We start from the raw sequence: 19238 nt of genomic DNA on the forward strand, positions 1-19238 counted from the left end.
CAGAGTAACATACGCTCAGATGATTTCCTTACGATGGCATATGGTCCACACTGGCATGGATTGGTTTTACCTGGTAAGAAGCAAGAAGTAAGTACATCCAATTTCCCAGTTACAATTTCATAAGCCTGACATTGGCATAATAAGTGACTAGAATTCATATTCACTTCAATCATTGGTTGTGTTTTCCCGAATATTTCTTTTATGGTAAAAGTAAGTCACAGAAGCAGTTAAGATCTGAGGAAAGGAAAATATACTTTATATCTGAATGGGAAGAAAGACAAAGTCATGCTAGAAGGACTACTGGATGGAATGAGTTTATTATCATTATTTCAAAACATTGACTATGTGTATCCAACCACACCGTTAAATGATGCATTTCAATGAATCAACTATACTTAATGAATAAGCACTTATCAAAATTGCATCACACTTAATGCTCTTTCAGTCACCAATAATAAACACTGAAGTATAACATAAGCATTATGCTATGCAATATGAGTGTCCTAAAATATAACATAAGTATCATATTAGCACTAGAGATTTATGGCTAAATAAGTCTTGCTGAGGGTGATCCTCAGGAAGTTGGAAGACACTTGTGGCTATTCTCAGGCAACTTAATCTGGTAGTGCTGGAGAGCTTCCAGAAATGACCCTTCAGTGTAGTATTGTGAATGAAATTGAAGTCAACCATCTACAAAACATGTGCATTACCATATACAAAATGTGATTTCTGCAGTCTCAGGTTAAATAATTTTAAATGAATCAATGTGCATATTTCCAAAAGAATCATGATAGGTTGATTACTGAACTATAATGCTATTTATGTTACTTTTAAAACTCAAACATTTGAGTGAAGTAAAATGGAAAAAAATATCATTTTAAATAATAAAGGATGTACATAATGTTTCAACTATTTAAAAATACATTTGTATATCACACTGAGCATTAAATGAGTATTAAAATTATATGTAATGAAAATGTTGAAAGTGTTTCGAGTAATTCAATCTTTCAAATGTTTTGAATGTTTCAAGTAATTTATTATGGAATATTATTTTTAAAACACCAGAATTTAAATTTCCTTTAATTGCATTTATAATAAGTTTTATTAAATAACTTATACTATCTTTTAACATACTATAAAACTATGAGGATCTCTTTGTCAGACATATTCCCATTTATTATTAAACCTATTGTATTGATTTCCAGGAGTTTATTCACTCTCACCACTTCCTTAAAAAAAATAGTTATGCCAGTTTTCCTTATGAATATCCTAAATATAGTCATTCACTTACATCATGAAATTCAAAAAATATATATTTGTGCTTTTTAATTTTTCCAACTCATTTATTCTAAACAATCTCAATGATTTTGTGTACCAATTCTATTTTTCTAAAGCAATGTTTTTTTTCATAATAATAATAATTTCACATGATCATAAAACACATATATAATTTTTTTAAAAAAGCCATTGTACTAGGTACGATATATAACAAAAGTGAAATTTCTGATGTAGTTCTATTTATGGTTATTCACATATAACAGAATTTAGTAGGAAGTCTAAGAGCTAATATAATTTTAAATAAATTTAAATTTTCTGTGATAGCATTAATGTAATGTAAAATTATGTGGTGTCTATTGTTGACAGCCTCAGGAATTGTTAATGATACCATGGTTTGCAGCCTATATTCATAACTGAAAGAAATAATGAATTCTAGTTAGGCATTAATGAATAGAAAGTTGCAACTTCCTCCCCCTTCTGTCCCTATCCAGATTTAAAACCCACTGCAACCTCCATGTGAATATGTGGGGAAGATTTTTTAACCCCAGGTGAAGAATTTAGCAGATCTAATGTGTTTGACTTTTTCACCCTAGCTAAATTGGGTCAGTTCTTTAAAAACTCGGTCAGCAAATAGGTGAGAACTGCATTCCTAGGAGACAATGTATACTTATAAAAATAGTTAATAGAATACTAAAGTTGAAAAGACATTTTGATCATTTGTCCAAAACTAATTATTTCCTTTGAATTTATCTATGATGTTATTTTATTTATGAGTACGCTTTACTTCTTGGGCTAGGAATTATGCTTGACTAATTTTAATTATTTCTTATATTATTAATGATTAAAATAAATAGCAGTCATAGGAGCTGGAGAGAGAATACAATGGGTAGGGCACATGCCTTCCATGTACCCGGCACCTCATATGGTCCCTCAAGTCCCACCAGGAAAAATCCCTAAACACGGAGGCAGCAGTAAGACCTAAGCATCTACGGGTGTCCCCAATAACAGCAACAAAAACAAAACAAAACAAAAAAGCCGCAATTATAAGAAAAATTAAACCAAGCATATCTTACCAGTTTAGCCTTTTCCTTAAAAATTAAATAGTACTACACTGTAGCACTGTCATCCAGTTGTTTGTTGATTTGCTCGAGCTGGCACAGGGTAGCATCTCCATTGTGAAACTTGTTGTTATTGTTTTTGGCATATCGAATATTAAATATGTATATAGATAGTATTTTCTCAGTTTGTCCCCTGAAGAAAATTGTTAATTCTACTCTAGAGATAATAAAAGGAAGAATTTTAAATATTCAGGTTATGGAGTCTAGCTTTCAAAACCAGGGATTTTTAGTGTAAGCCCAGTCTTTTAAGTCTATTTGTTACTAAATTGTGTCCTTACACATCATAGTAACCCTATACTTATGTTCTGTTTTTGTAAACATTCATCCATTGTTTAAGCTTCCCCTCTGTCAAGACTGTTGTAAGAGCTCAACTTCTATATATTCATTTATTGATCCACTCATCTTGATGATTTATGGGTATGTTTATATTATTCCCTACCCCTTAACTGCTTAAATAGCCACATATGGAGCCACATAAGTGCAGTGACCACAAATAAAAAGGCAACAGAAGATTTCTCTCCATATAATGACCAAAAATTAATTCAAAATCAACCACATAATGAATCCAAATTATTTCTGACAGCACTTGCCTAAGTTGCATTTCTTGGGAGAAAAGTGATTATAAGTGCCCTTAAAAGAAGCCATGCTCAGTTCTGCTTGGTTTTCTAACAGTTTGCTTGTCATCATTGAAAACACACACACACACACACACACACACACATATTTTATCTGAAGCTTTTGTTATCATTTTTAGATATATTCAGGAACTGTCTTGTCCTGGAATGGAGGCACAGACTCTAGTCTTGTGGGTATATTTAATTACATGCTTTTACATTCTATGTATATTACTGCTAAATATTCACCTGATGAAAAACTAAATAAGTTCCTCAGGAAATAAAAGGGAAGATCAAGAACTGAAAAGTTGAGCCAGAGATAGAAAAGGGGTAAAGGCAATTGCCTTGCATGCAGGCAACTCTAAGTCAATCCCTTTAGGACCATACGCACCACAAGGAATGATCCCCAAACACAGAAAGAGCAAGTCCTGAGAAGTGCGAGGTGAAGCCCAGAACAAAAGAAAATAAGAGTTGGGAAATCAACTGAGTGAAGCTGAAAAAGAAGATATATGTTTTCAGCATAAAAAACAAACAAAAAATGGCAGCTATAGTTCTCTGTTATAAACAGTAAGACCTAAAATTTGATGGAATTTTCCATCACATTAATATTTAAATAGACTCTGCTTTTACTTTCAACAGTTAAAGATAATTATCAACACTTGTAAAGTATCTGCAACTTTACCTGTAATCTAATTCACATCTACATCTATCACTGTCACTGTCATCCCATCCCATTGCTTATTGATTTGCTCAAGCAGGTACCAGTAATGTCTCCATTGTGAGACTTGTTGTTACTGTTTTTGGCATATCGAATACGCCATGGGTAGCTTGCCAGGCTCTGTCGGGCAGGCGTGTTACCCTCAGTAGTGTGCCAGGTTCTCCAAGAGGAGTGGAGGAATCGAACCCAGGTCAGCCGTGTGCAAGGCAAACACCCTACCAACTGTGCTATCTAGTTCCTGTAAAGTGGGGGTGGGATTTGCTAATGACTTGCTTTTAATCTAAATAGCAAATACCACTTACTCCTCTTCAAGATTGACATCAAGTTTTCTGTTTGGGGGCGAGAGAGTATCCTCTATGATTGAACACACAATGGATTCCTATCACTAACAATGGGTGCAAAACAAGATATAACTGTAGCTGAGATACTTTATTGCCATTGGACACAGTTCACCTCATAAAAGGATAGTCATTTACAGTCAGACTTATGTTGGAAGGTTTTCCTTGTAAGTTAAGAAATTTATTCTAACAGTCTGTCTGAAGTAACTAGTAATAAGCAAGGAGTGCCTAGAAAAGATTTCATGTGGCAACTGAGGTCTACAGCGAGGAAAAACTAGTTTACATTAGCAGAATAACTCATTTGTGAGAAATGCAGTTCTGTTTCTGCCTTCACTAGCCTCAATATTCTGGGGTTGCGTGTCTCTGTGACTTAGGAGCTAAGTTGCTAAGGGAATAATATGCCCGGACAAAGAAACAACTTCTTACAAGGATCTGAATTTTATGTAATCACTTTTGAAATGAAACAAGGAATAAATTTCTTTATTATATCAAGTGAGATTTGTTGCCCAAAAAAAACAATCCTCCTAACAATAACATTTTTTTAATGCTAAATCCTCTAGCCCTTCCTTTGATCTCAGAAAAAAAAATCTGTAATTTTATATGAAGTTAAACTTGTAATTTATTTAACACGTGAGCAGCTGATGATGACTGAAACTCTTTTAGCACTCTTCCTTCTTTTTGCAATTTCACTAATTTCTGTCTGTAACTGGCAAGTGAAAGGAAATAGCATTTTCATCCTCACCTGAAAAATGAAACACACGTTGTGATTTTTCTGCAGTGCCTTACATTCAGAGAATGTTTTTATCACTTAGTACAAATACATTTTAATTGTTTCCTGAACAAAGACATCCCATCCAAGTTCTTTGTATGGGTGTGTACTGTTATATTTCAAAAGTATGAATTCCTGGCAAACAGTGCACCCACCTGGCACCAAAGAAAAATTACATAACAATGAGCGTTTATTTGGCCTGAGATCTGAGAAGTTGCACTTGCTATCATACCAAGGTTTTTTTCTGCAGTGCATGACCTGTGGATGGCCAATGATTTCCCTCTCTATGAGATCATGAAACAATGATATACAATGTCCTCTTTCTCTTTTTCTCTGTTATTATTGATTTTTTAATGCGGAATGACAGCGTAGACCATTACACTGTTATATCACTGTTCACATAAAAAAAAATGGAGGATCAGAAAAGCTAAATGGCCAACATGGAAACCAAGACTAAAAGAGGGTCATGATTTCCAGGTATAAAAGAAAGCTCAGAGTAAGTATTTTTTTTTTGTTTTTTTTCCCCCCTTCAGGTTCTGTTAAATCAAAACCTGAATGATAAGAAACTTCATTAGCTGATCTTATAATAAATAAAAATACAGAGTGAGAAACTATTATAGATTTTTGGAAAGAAATATCTGTAATCTTCCAAGATTACAGATATTTGAAATTTTTATCCATTTCAAAAGTGGATGAAATTATTATTTTAATTTCTTCATAAATATTTTAATTTACTATTGACTAAGAAACTCCACTACAACCTTACTGCCTGTGTCACCAATTATTAGTGCTAAAGGAAGGGAGTAGAGCCAGAGCATAAATAGAGGTTGCAATCAATTTAGAGGACAATCTGAAAGTAAATTCGTTTTCATTATGCTAGTAATAAATGCTGCTATAACTAACATTTTAGGTCATTCTGATCCTAAGCACTTTGCAATGCAACTGGTAACATCAACAAGTTAGCACAGGAATCAAGGAAGAAAGGTAAAACATATTTAGAATTTTGTAATATAAAACTTTTCATACCAATCAAAAAGAGTTACAAATATGATATTTCTATACATGGCATAGTATTTTTTTGTTTTTATTTCCATGCTTAATGTTTCCATTTGAATTTATATTTCCTCATAGTTCCTAAGAACATTGTTTAATTCAAAGAAAAATATTATTTTGTTATTAGCTCTATTCTTGTTCAATTGTCTATTGCCAAAAAGTTTGCTAGTCAACATATTTAATAAATGTTAATTTTCCAACATATGTACCTGTATTGTTGCATGGTTTGGTGATTGAATGCTTTATGTATTTTATTTTTTTCTACCCCCTTCAGATTTTGGAGTCAACATATCATACCAACTTACCATTGGGTCAGAATCACTGTGGGTATCCAAGAAATTCTCTAGAGACCAATAACTATACGGTGAATAGGCATAAAGCAATGAAAAGGTCAATCCTTATTCATCATACATTTTTTTAGTCCAAGTCCTTTATCTAGTTGTTTAAAAATAAAAGGATCTACAAAACAAACAAAAAGCCAGGAAAAGAAAAAGCTTTCTTAATATTTTCAACTTTTTTTAAAGAATAAGTTGTTTTGCTTCACTGTAGTTTGAAAATATGTCATTTTGTGAGATTGATCCAATGCTGGGATAAAGAATATGTTCTGAAAATCTCTTTTAGAAAGATTTATAATATTAACCTCAGGCTATTTTAAGTCCCCGTCGATCTTTATGAAAACAGCCAAGAGATCCATTTGTTTTCCAAACAGTAGAAAGTCTCTGTTACCTTTTGTCAACCATGATTGAACAAATGACTTTGGGTCAAAGTGATTCAGTTGTGGAGTGCCTGGGGTTCTGCCAGCGCCCTGGAATACAGACTCAAAGAAGCAGTCACTTTGGACCGGAGTTGCCCATTGCAGCCAGGGGCTAAGTAGTCCTACTCAATTTTTCTAGGACTAACACCATTATGTACCATCTTAAGCCCAGGATTAATAGGAATTGGTGTGGTGGCTAGCTGTCAACATAAGGCCAGCACGCTTGGTCAGCATCTAAATATAAATATTCTATCGCAACTACTATAGCCACTTTAGTTTTGTTCCCTTGTATAAAACAAATTTTGTGTTGATTTTAGCAAAGCACTTGATTTTTCTATTATACTTTATTCTCTTAAAGGTGCCAGAACTCTTTCCAAAGTATTGAATTGCTATATGCTGTTTTACTAACAGGCTGTTATAATCTGTTATCTAATGTTACAGTAGACTTACACTAATTTTACAGTCTAATACAAATTCAAGTCATCATTACTATTAAAGAACTTTTTCTGATCAGCCGTACCACCTATGAGGGTATCATTCTTTGTATTAACAAGTGGGATAAACTTTTTACAGAATCATTAACAAGCCATGATTATATAGTAATAATCTATTTATTTGTTATCTATGTCTAAAATCTTTGCCAACTCTTGATAACCCCAATAATCGCTCATCTGCATACACAGATGCTATATACAGGCATCTTACATATACACCTACATGAACATACATGCAGTCTCTCTGCCTGGAGTGTCTTCAATGGACCTTCTTACTGATGTTTTTGCATGAGTTAGTAGCAAGTCTACCTAATACATGCCAAAGATTCAGTCATAAAAAAAAAAGTTTGTTTTCTAGTTACATCAAATACATTTTATTGAAGCCTGGCTTCAGAAAGTTCACACTCTGATTTTGATATTAGCATGTGGGTATCTTTGAGTTTTATTTTTCTTCAAATGTGTTTCATCTGGATGTGTGGTGCATTTTTGATTGTCTTCTCCCAGAGGACAAGGTACTTGCCTACTTATCTTGCTTTGCAGAGAATCATGAACATATCAGTACTTAACAAGTCTTTTCTCCTGCTGCTACTGATGATGATTAATAGTGTTCTTCTCCAGCATTCTTCAAAATACATTAATTATTTCCACATGTACCCAGGGAGGAAAGTAAGTATCATTATTGACATTTAAGGGGATGAGGAAAATGAATTACTGTGTGTTTAGGTAAGTTTTCCAAAGCTTTGCAATAGAGAGAGAGGAAAAACAAAAAAAAGAACTGAACTTTCTTTTCTTCCTGTTTTTAAGGTTTCCAATTCAATTCAAATCAATTCAACAGTATGATAAGTCTTTATTCATAGCACTTTGTTTGGACCTATGGGAAGAATGAGAAAATACAGTCTGATCTTCTAGTCCATGGAAGAAAAATTTAAAAAGATGGACAGATAGAAAACAGTAAGATTTCTCATTTCATTTAAGGATGGAATTAGATAATATTTTTATAAGAAATTTATAGGTCTGGAAATGAGAGATACACATAGAAATGCAATACATTTGATGCTTGGAATACTCAAAATGTGGCAAAACTAATAGGAAAATAAAAACATTTTCAATTTGAAAAATTTTATTTAACTGTGAAAGAGGACATATGAAAAGTCTACTAGAAGGCAGGGGTCTGAGAAGGTTTTCAGGTAAAGGAGTCAGTTGTGGACTTAGAGACACATGCTGACAATAGAATGTAGAATAGATAGGAAAAGAAAGAGAAATAAAAATAAGTCATTGGGAAAAAAAGCATCAAGTCTGGAATGGGAGACGAGCTATTGCAAAGTCAAGGTGAGAATGATGAGGACCTAAATTTCCAAGGTAGTAATGGGATTAGAGAAAGGAAAATAAATTGGACAGATAGTTCAGAGGTAAATAAATGTGAAGAGACAACCAAGAGAAACATAATTCGGTGAAGAAATTCTACAAAAAAAATAATTGCCTACATAAGATCAAAAGAGGTTAGAGACGTATGGAAAAGTCTGGAATAAAATCATATTTAAGCTTAGTCTTAAATGATACCTAAGGACATGTGTGCAGAAATTTTCATAATCTCAGTATTTCTTTTGAAGCACATGTTGGTTGTTCTCTATTTTCATTAGTGAACTCTGTTCCTCTAGTGATCTAATGTGACTTGCTGATTCCTTCAAATATATTAAGTACCCGGATGTCTGTATGAGGATAATTTTTTTCTCTGTAAATGAGATTTGTTTTATTGTTTTTTTTAAAATTTTATTGAATCACTGTGAGATAGTTACAAGATTTAATGTTTGAATTACAGTCTCACAATGATCAAACACCCATCCCTCCACTAGTGCTCCAACCCACCACCGATATCCCTGGTATACCCCCCTTTCCCACTTTCCCCCTGCCTCCATGGCAGACAATATCCCCCATACTCTCTATCTACTTTTGAGCATTATGGCTTGCAACACAGACACTGAGAGGTCATCATGTTTGGTCCATTGTCTACTTTCGGCATTCATCCCCCATCCCGACTGATTCCTCAAGCCATTATTTTCTTAGTGATCCCTTTTCCATTCCATCAGCCTTCTCCCCTCCTCTCATGAAGCAGGCTTCTAGTTATGGGGCAATCCTCCTGGCCTTTGTATCTACTGGAAAATATTTTTTTATGATACTTTCATCTTTCCATATTTAACCCATCCATCAATATAATAATAGCTTTGGTCTCCTCCAATTTTTAAACATCTATAACTTAGCATTTACTGTGAGGTTTTCACAGTTAACTTATAGAAGCATCCTTTTCAAAAAACACTTTCTTAATATTTAATAAGGGTTAGGAATTGTTCCAAACTCTTTAATAGTACAAATTATTTTTATACTCACAATGGCTCATAGAGTCACATTATGTTAAAATTCCCATTTACAAAAAAATGTAAAGGCTAAAAATATTTATTTTTTATTTTTTTGCTTTTTGGGTCACACCTGGCAATGCACAGGGGTTACTCCTGGCTCTGCACTCAGGAATTACCCCTGGCCGTGCTCAGGGGACCATATGGGATGCTGGGATTTGAACCCGGGTCGGCCGCGTGCAAGGCAAACGCCCTACCCGCTGTGCTATCTCTCCAGCCCCGGCTAAAAATATTTTTGACTCATGCAGGTAATATGTGACAGAATCTCAACTTTTGTACACAGTAAGGTACTCACATTCCAACAACTACACAGTATAAACAAGAAATCACTTCTTCATGATCTCACTAAGACTTTTATTACAATGAAAATAAACCATTTCCTTCTAACCATTTGTCTCTGGTGAGAGGATACTGGTTTGGGAAAATGAGTGTTTATTATTTTAAAGGGTCAAGACCTAGAAAATTCTAAAAAGACATGAAGGAATTGTTGACATGAAAAATTAAAATTGTTGGCATTTTAAAATAAAAGAAAAAACAAAGATAATTAGAATAATTATCTAACAACTAGAATAAACTAAAAAATACCAAAAGATCCTTCACACAAGAACTTCCTTCAGCACTTCTCCTATCTTCTGTAAATTTGTCAGGAATCAAAGTTTCTAACCAGATGTCAAAGATGCCAGACACTTAGTCTCTAAACTGTGTTTTCACTGGAATCTACATCAAGAAAAAAAATTAATTAAAACAGGTTAGGACATTTGCCTTGCACGTGACCGGCCCGGGTTCAATTCCTCCATCCCTCTCACGGAGAGCCCGGCAAGCTCCCAAGAGTATCTTGCCACATGGCAGAGCCTGGCAAGCTACCCGTGATGTATTCGATATGCCAAAAACAGTAATAAGTCTCACAATGGAGATGTTACTCCTGCCCGCTCGAGCAAATGAATGAATAGGACATGGGATGACAGTGCTACATTGCTACATCGTAAAGAAAAATATATGCACATATATATGCATTATATATATATGTATATGTACATACTGCTCCAATAGGAAATTTGGGAGTCTAATAAGGAAAGAAATTTATTCCTCAAAATAAAAAAGTGAGTAAAAACTTCCAAGAATTAAGGCTTCTTGACCCACATTTTAATTCTATTTTGGGGGTGGGGGATTTTGCTTTGTTTTCAGACCACACCCAGCAGTGCTAAGGGATTGCTCCCTATTCTGGGGTCAAGGATAACCCCTGGCAGGGAAGAGGGAGTAGATGTGGTCAGCAGTGTGCAAAGCAAGCACCCTCTCTGTTGTACTAATCCACATCTGATAAAGAAAAGATTGGCCTAATATTTAAGATATTTATCATCAGAATCAGCTATCAGAAGATTTACAAATTATTATGATTCAAATTTAGGGAAAAATGCATATGCTTTCCTTACTATACTTAGATTTATCCTTATATCATTCATTTTCTTACTTTACTTGATAATTATATTTATATAATCTTTTATTTTCACATTTTTGATAACCTGAACTCTAAAACATACTTCAACATGTTTAAAATAATTAAAGCAATAAAGTATGTATGTACTTTTACTACAGTAAAATTGAATTAAAAATCAGTAATAAGAAACAATTTCCAAGTATTTTAAAGTTAAAAAACAGTTCTAGGTAGTCTAAATGTCACAAAGTCTTAAGTAAAATTTAAAAATCAAGCTATGATTAAATTAAAAAATAGGTTGGAGAATGCTAAAACACTACTAGGCTATTTTCACCATGCCTAATATGGAATAAATACAAGGTTTCATATCAATAATCAAAAGCTTCTATACTAATAATATTTAATAAAATCAAAATTAACTCAAAGCAAAAAAAATTAAAGAAAGCAAATCAATGAGCTTGTGAACAGAATAAAGAAAATAATAAAACAAAAAGCTTGCTCTTTAAATGATCAATAAAATTGACAAACCACTAGCAAGACTGACAGAAAAAGAGAGAGAGAGGCAAAACAAATTACCAATATTAGAAATTAAGTAATGGTCATTATTATAGAACACACCGAAATGTAAAGAACTATGAACAAAACTATATGCAAGAATTTGACAATTGTAATAAACTAACATGGTGAAAAGTGATTAAATCCAAGTATTTAAAATACTACTTTGCATAGTTTTTTAATAATTAAATTTTACAACTCAAAATAATTTAAAAGAATAATTGTTTCACAAAGGAATGTTGGAAATATTTAAGAGGGAAGAGTAGCAAAGACACACCACTTCTTCTTGAAAATAAGAACCAGAGAAGAGAAATGGGTCGAGATGCTCAATTTCATTTTTCTGGAGATGATATTACAGTCTTGTCACTTAAAATTTGATCCTTGGTTAGCCACAAAATGATACAATCCCAACGAACTCTACTTTATATAACCTAAATTATAATAGTATGTAAAAATTCTATAGCACAGATCTGTGCCTAAACACTGGTAACTTTTCTATATGACCCCAGTCACTGTCACTGTCATCCCGTTGCTCATCGATTTGTTCGAGCGGGCACCAGTAACGTCTCTCATTGAGAGACTTATTGTTACTGTCTTTGGCATATCCAATGCGCACGGGTAGTTTGCCAGGCTCTGCGTCGAGGGCTCCATACTCTCGGTAGCTTGCCGGGCTCTCCGAGAGGGGTGGAGGAATCGAACTCGGGTCGGCCGCGTGAAAGGCGAACGCCCAACCGCTGTGCTATCGCTCCAGCCCATGATCCCAGTAACTAAACCTATCTCTCTTGTGTAAGTTTGCAGCCTTCAGATTCACTGCTATCCCAGTGCCTCTTTTATCAGCTTTCTTTCCATCTGATCATTCCTGTGCAGGTCTTCTCTTTGGCTCCTTCACTCAATTCCCATCTCTTAAGCCACAGGTTCATATTTGTTTAGCTTATTTAGATATCAGCTCTTAACTTAGGGAAATTTCCTTAAGTATCTTAGCAAACTACTGCCTTCTGTAGGATCCCTCATAGAATTGTTTGATGCTTTTCTCTTTTGCTATACTTTCAATTCATTGTGACTCATAGTGCACCGTGATCTGACATCTGGGCCCACCCTTATTCAATTTCTGAATACATAATGATTTGGCAGAAACTGTGACTTGATTAACCAATATTCAGTACCCTAGCAGCTCTTACTACGGAGGTAGTTATGAAGTCTGGCAGAGAGTACGTTACCTACTTCATCCCCCTCTTATGACTATGACTACCTGACAAAATTCTGGCTAATCAAGTGTAATCAGACATTGTGAGAGTGAATTTCAGATTAGTTTCCTTGAAAGGTTACAAACTTCATTTCCTCTCATTCCCTTGCTGTATGTCTGGAATATGAATGCAATGTCTGGGACACCATGAGTTTGAGAGTCTGTGAATGGGCACATGGAAATGCCAAGGAATGTGAGACATAAAAGTGAAAAGATGTTAGATTCATGGTGACTTGTTATTTAGATCTAAGTCTAGATTTTCTATTCAGCTATTACAAATATAAAATTTCTAACATAGGCAATAGATCAAGTGATAACACAGCAAGTAGGGCTTTTGCCTTGCATGTGGCCAACCTGGGTTAGATTCTTTCATCCTTCTCAGAAAGCCCGGCAAGCTACCGATAGTATCCCGCCTGCCCGGCAGAGCTTGACAAGCTACCCATGGTGTATTTTATATGCCAAAAACAGTAACAACATGTCTTACAATAGAGACATTGCTAGTGCCCGCATGAGCAAATCGATGAGCAACGAACGGAATGACAGTGCTACAGTGCTACATGCAAATGATGGTTATAACACTTTTGATCATGCAGAAGCTTGGTCCAGGTCCACTTTGACATTCAGTGAAGAAAGCATAAAATACATCTGTCCCCAACCTCACATGTGTGGGAGCCATTCAAACAAGGGAACTATTTATTTCTCATCCAGACACATGCTACAATCACTGGTTCTAGAACTCGTATAGCTGGACAAAACTCATTTTTTTTCTTATTGTTTAACACTATGTACTTATAGACCAAGAAAAGAATGATTAAGAACAGTGACCCTAGTCAGGACTGCCAGAGGAGGTCATCTTTTTAAGGCATGGTTCATAGAATGCAAATTTGTAAAGAAACATCCACTTAAGAATTTCCTATATATGCTGACTTTCAGTCTTTGTTGAGCTCCAATTTCCCTCCGTATTTGCTATTGCCAAGATACTGTATTTTGACAGTGATTCCTATGACCTTAAAACAACCTTTCACTGTCCTGGAACTGCTGGCTACTCAGCAGATATTGAGCCTTCCCTCATCTCTAGATGCTCCAATGATGCCACATCTGCACATTCTGCTAGCTCCTGCTGACTTTCTTTCCTTATTTCCTTTCTTTTCTTTTTTTTTTCCCTTTATTTTGGGCTGGCTAAAATCATGACCAAATTAAGTATCCCCCATAAAGGTCTTAAAAAATGGCCAATTTTTTATGTCTATTTGAACTCATCCTTAACAGCTAATTGAACCCTGAGCAAGAAGGCCAGAGGTGTGCAGTGAAGTACAGCCTCCTTACAGTAGCATGCAGAATCAGTCCTTTATCACAGTCACTGCTAACAGAAAGAACACAGAACTATTTCGATGCCTAGTAGTTTGGGACATGTGAGCGATGTGTCCTCCATTATCTTTCTAATTGCCCTCTCAACCTGATTCTCCCCCTGCCCCCACAAAAAAAAAAGGAAAACAGGGGGCATCTGAATAAACGTTAAATACTCTCTTGGCAGATGAAAAACTTGATTAGATCTAATGGAAGCAGGAGAGTGCTGTTGACATTTCTTACTTCCAGTTCTTTCATGGCAATAAGACATAAGGGCTGATTTATCAAAGAGAGTGTGCCCATCAAGCATGAGCGAGGCAGAGAGAGAAAGTTCACGTTGCACAAAATGAGCTGCTAATTTCTTTTCCATTTCACTGACAATGTGCTCTATGAGTTCAGAGCAGCTGGGATGAGAACAATGGATGTTCCCAACCTGTGCTCCATTTAACTTCTGGAACTCTACAAGGTCAAACAGCAAGAGACAGAGATATTTGTGTGTATATATATTTATGTGTATATATATATGATATATAGTAAATGCATTTATGTGTCTGTATATATATTTATATTTATATTCCTCTATTCTTCTCCCTGTGTCCTCTCTCCTTAACCACTCCATTTTACTCTCCTTCTCTGACTTTTAGTAGGGCACAGCTAGAAAAATGCATATTTGATTTCTTAAAAAAAAGTCCTGTGTTTTGCCAGTAATTTTGATAGACAATGATTGGAATGATAGTCTGGTGTGATTCCAATGATCAAAAAATTCACAAGAATCCTATAAATTGCAATTTTCTGTTTTAATAAAAAGGTGAGCAGGAACAGTCTTGTTTGTGGTGACAGATGTTGGGTCTGTTGCAGAAATCCCCACTGATGAAAAATGGATCCCAGACGACATGCTGTGCATTTAGTCTATCATCACTGACAGAGGATTTAGTCCACCCTCCTATTCTTTGTAACTGTGTTTGTAATTAGCAATGTGTACAAGTGAGTGCACTATTATATATGCTCATTTACAACCAAAATGGTAGGATCCTTTGAGATATAAGGTCTGTTTCATTTTTTCTTCTCATGTGATAAATGTACCAACTCCCCTCTGATGTTCTTATGTAACCTGGCTCACCATTACCACAATTCGGGGCAAATTAAGGGTTGAGAGTTGGGAGAACAAGTAATAAATAATGTGGGTTAATATCCACCCAGAATATGTTGCCAGGTTTGCAGTTCAGAAGCTACCTCTCACTGTTAGAATTCATATTCCATCATAATTCATATTAGCATTAGGCTGTGATAATCATGATATGAGGGATTTGCTTTTACAAATGGAACCATGCTCAAATGTTGAAAATGCACACTGTTTAGCACTTTGGGTTTAAGATCAAAACTGAAGGTAACCTCACGACTGGACTTTTAAATAAGTATTAATCATGACAATGATTTTACAAACATGATTTGATGCAGTTTGTGGCAAGGAGAGCGTGGTTCTCTTTTTCAGGGAACTAAACAGGCTCCTGCCCTTGGAGTCAGAAAAAGGGAAGGAAGATCTGACAGTATTTACAAGATGCAATGAACCTGGAAGCTGCTCTTTGTGAGAAAGGGGTCGGAGACAGCAGGTTAGTGTTATTTGTGAGCTAAAACAGCCGAAAGCTTGAGATTTTAAGAGAAGATTGCCTCTGCTTCACTCCCTCCTTTCAACAATATGCACACTGTCTCTTGGGTCACACATTCACCCAGAACTGCTCTTGAAGAAAAGTCTAGGAAGTACAGATTCAACTCAGCAACTCAACTAAGGTGGCCATGTAAATCCATCACAGTACTGATCAGGAAAACTGCTGTACTGATTAAACAAAGAGCTTATGAAATCTCCTATTTTCTTACTTTAAAACACAATGAAAATACAAAGTAGTATCTTCTTTTCAAAGCCCCCTTTGGACACTGATTTGGCCATTGCATTCCCTTTGCAGACATGATAGATCTCTGTGTTCTGTTTCCTTAGGAATTTCACTGCGTCACAGAAATGATTAAGAATGAAAGGTGATGTGAAAATAAGGGGCAGGTTGCAAAAGTAACAAATATGCTAATTTTGGGGTGAGACTTTCCAAGCTGTGCTCAGGAGCCTTTAGCTACTCCTATAATTGCTCTCAACATTAAGGAAGTTCCATACTATGACCTGAGGATGTAGAGCTTCTCCACCAATGTAAAACCCGGGAACATCAGGGCTATCTTGGCCTTTCTCAAGCATTCATCTAGCCCTGCTCAAGACCCAAATATTATTATTTTTTATTTTTGGGTCACACCTGTCAATGCACAGGGGTTACTCCTGGCTCTGCACTCAGGAATTACCCCTGGCAGTGCTCAGGGGACCATATGGGATGCTGGGAATCAAACCTGGGTCGGTCACGTGCAAGGCAAACACCCTACCCGCTGTGCTATTGCTCTACTCCCCAGGACTTAATTATTATACTTTATTTCAAAAGGTGTCCTATATCATTAAACTCACCGAAGTTGTCAAACTCAAAATGAAAGAGCAAAACAAACCAACTCCCTAACTTTCAAAAGAGAATTTATTTGCTGCTTAATGTAAGAGCTCTAAACTCTTTTAAGAATAAAAATACAATGAGGTAATTGTGAAGCCATGGACCGCAGCAGAAGTTATTTTATAAGAAAACACCAACTTTAATATCAGCTTTCATATTTTTTAATAAAACACAAAGATTTCTAAGAACAAAGGAAAAACTTATATCATGATACTTCTATTTTTTATTCTTAAATCAAAGAGGTTCTGATCCATTTTTGGTAAGTGTCAAAGTATCAGTAGGATTTCAAGACAATAAGAAAAGGATTTGGCCTCATTTTCCTTTCACTGAAATTAAAGCTAGACGAAATAAATGTGAGAGAAGTGACCTTGAAATGCCCAAAATTGAGTTAAACTGATTTTGGAGAAAATTTACAGTGAATGCGAAGGTCAAAAAAGAATTTCGGCACCACTAATTTCTTAGTTATATTGAACTTCTTCTTCAAGACCCTTTTTTCTACAGCAACATTCCATTCAAGACTAGAAATAATTATGAGCCCTTTTAGTGTCTCCTTTTACTAGAAACGGCAAATGAACTTTTTGGTAGAGGAAGTGAAACTAATATTAGCCTATTGATATAAAAATTTGGAAGGTAAGAAAAATAGTCTCTCTCATCTCTTACCTGCAACTCACACACAAGGAAAGGCATTTCCTTTAGGTGGTTAAGAAAAGCAATTTTTCCCATCTCTTTCCTGCAACTTACACACACAGAAAGGCATTCTGGAATCCCTAGAAATTTCTCTAGCTTCAGCTTCTTTGGATTTCACACTTGCAATTCAATATAGGCCATCATAAAAATGTAAAAGAGGAAAACTAAGAAATTTTGACAGAATATGAAAGTGCACCTACCTGTAAAATCTGACAAGATATTAGCATAGTCTCAAGTGCACTCTTTAAAAAGAACTAAATGTGTGGACAAATGAGCATGAAAAATTGCATTGGGATATAAAATAGAGGTGGACAAAAGAAGAAGGTAATAGAAAAAGTTTTACTATGAATTATATTTAGAAGTTAGTAGATATATTTAAAAGCATGCCAAAACATATTGTAAAAGAAATTATAGAGCTAGAGTGATACTACAGTGAGTAGAGCACTTGCTTTGAATATAATAAACCAGGGTTCAATCCCCGGCATCACAAATGGTTCCCTAAGCCTGCCAGAATAGATTTCTGAGTGCAGAGGCAGGAATCAGTCCCAGGCACCACTAGGTATGGTCAATAAATCAAAATTAACAATAAGAAAATGGATAGGAAATTATAAAAATCATATATGATGCATATTAAAAGATTGGTCATTTTGTATATTTTAAACAGAAATTTGTAATTCATTCTGTCAAAGAAGTTATATGAATATCTTTTAACAACCTAAAATGATGGTCGACATCCTTAGTAATTTGAAAAATTTAAATACATATTACAAAAGATAAAAATATTGGCTAGGAAAAACTAAAGGAAATTTAGTTTCGGGAAATTTAGTTTTGGGAATTTTAGGAAAAACTAAAGCTATTGTGTTCTACATGTAAAATTAGAATTAGTAACTCCTATGGCTGGAGCCATAGCACAACGGTTAGGCTTTCGCCTTTCACGTGGCTGACCCATGTTTGATTCCTCGTCCCCTCTCAGAGAGCCTGGCAAGCTACCGAGAGCATGGAGCCTGCACAGCAGAGCCTGGCAAGCTACCCGTGTGTATTGGATATGCCAAAAACAGTAACAATAAGTCTCTCAATGAGAGACATTGCTGGTGCCGTCTCAAACAAATCGATGAGCAATGGAATGACAGTGATAACTCCTATGGATAGAGAGATAATAAAGAAAGTATACCATTTGCCCTGCATGTTGTATATCCTTATTCTATTCTAGGTATTACACATGAACTCCTGAGCAACCCAGAACTGGTCCCTAGCATCACTTGGTATGGTCTAATACTACCTTCCAAATAAAATGTAACTCCACTGGAAAGTAATTGACACTGTCTTAAAAATGTTCACGAATTTCTTATGTGTGTACATTTTAAGACACTGCCATTCCACACAGGTATTTAACAGAAACAAATAGAAGCATATGGCCGTGTCAAGATTTGTGCATGAATGGTCACAGCAGCTTCTTTTGTTGGTCCAACTACAAATAAGATAGATATCCATCAAACGTAAATGGGTAAACAAATCATGATTTTTTACACATTTAAATAACAGTAGTAAAATAAATGAACTGTTGATGCATGCTAAAACATGGCTTTTAGAATATTGCTGAGTAAAATAAGTTGAGCATTAAAGGTAAATATTTCACTTTCATTGATATAAAATTCTAGAAAATGAACTCTAACAATGTAGTACCAAAATATAGAACAATATTTGCAAGAGGATATAGTACATAAGAAGAAAATTGTAAGAGAGAGAATTAGAAAAGGGCACGAGGAAAAGTTTTAAGGTCCATTATCCTGACCACAGCAATTTTATATTTTTTATAATTAAAAACATGACCATGTATACTTTAAACGTACACTGTGCATAGTATGCTAATTAAATAATAAATATACTTAAAATCAT

The sequence above is a fragment of the Sorex araneus genome, chromosome 2 (assembly GCF_027595985.1).
Source record: "Sorex araneus isolate mSorAra2 chromosome 2, mSorAra2.pri, whole genome shotgun sequence".
In the NCBI taxonomy this organism is placed as follows: Eukaryota; Metazoa; Chordata; class Mammalia; order Eulipotyphla; family Soricidae; genus Sorex; species Sorex araneus.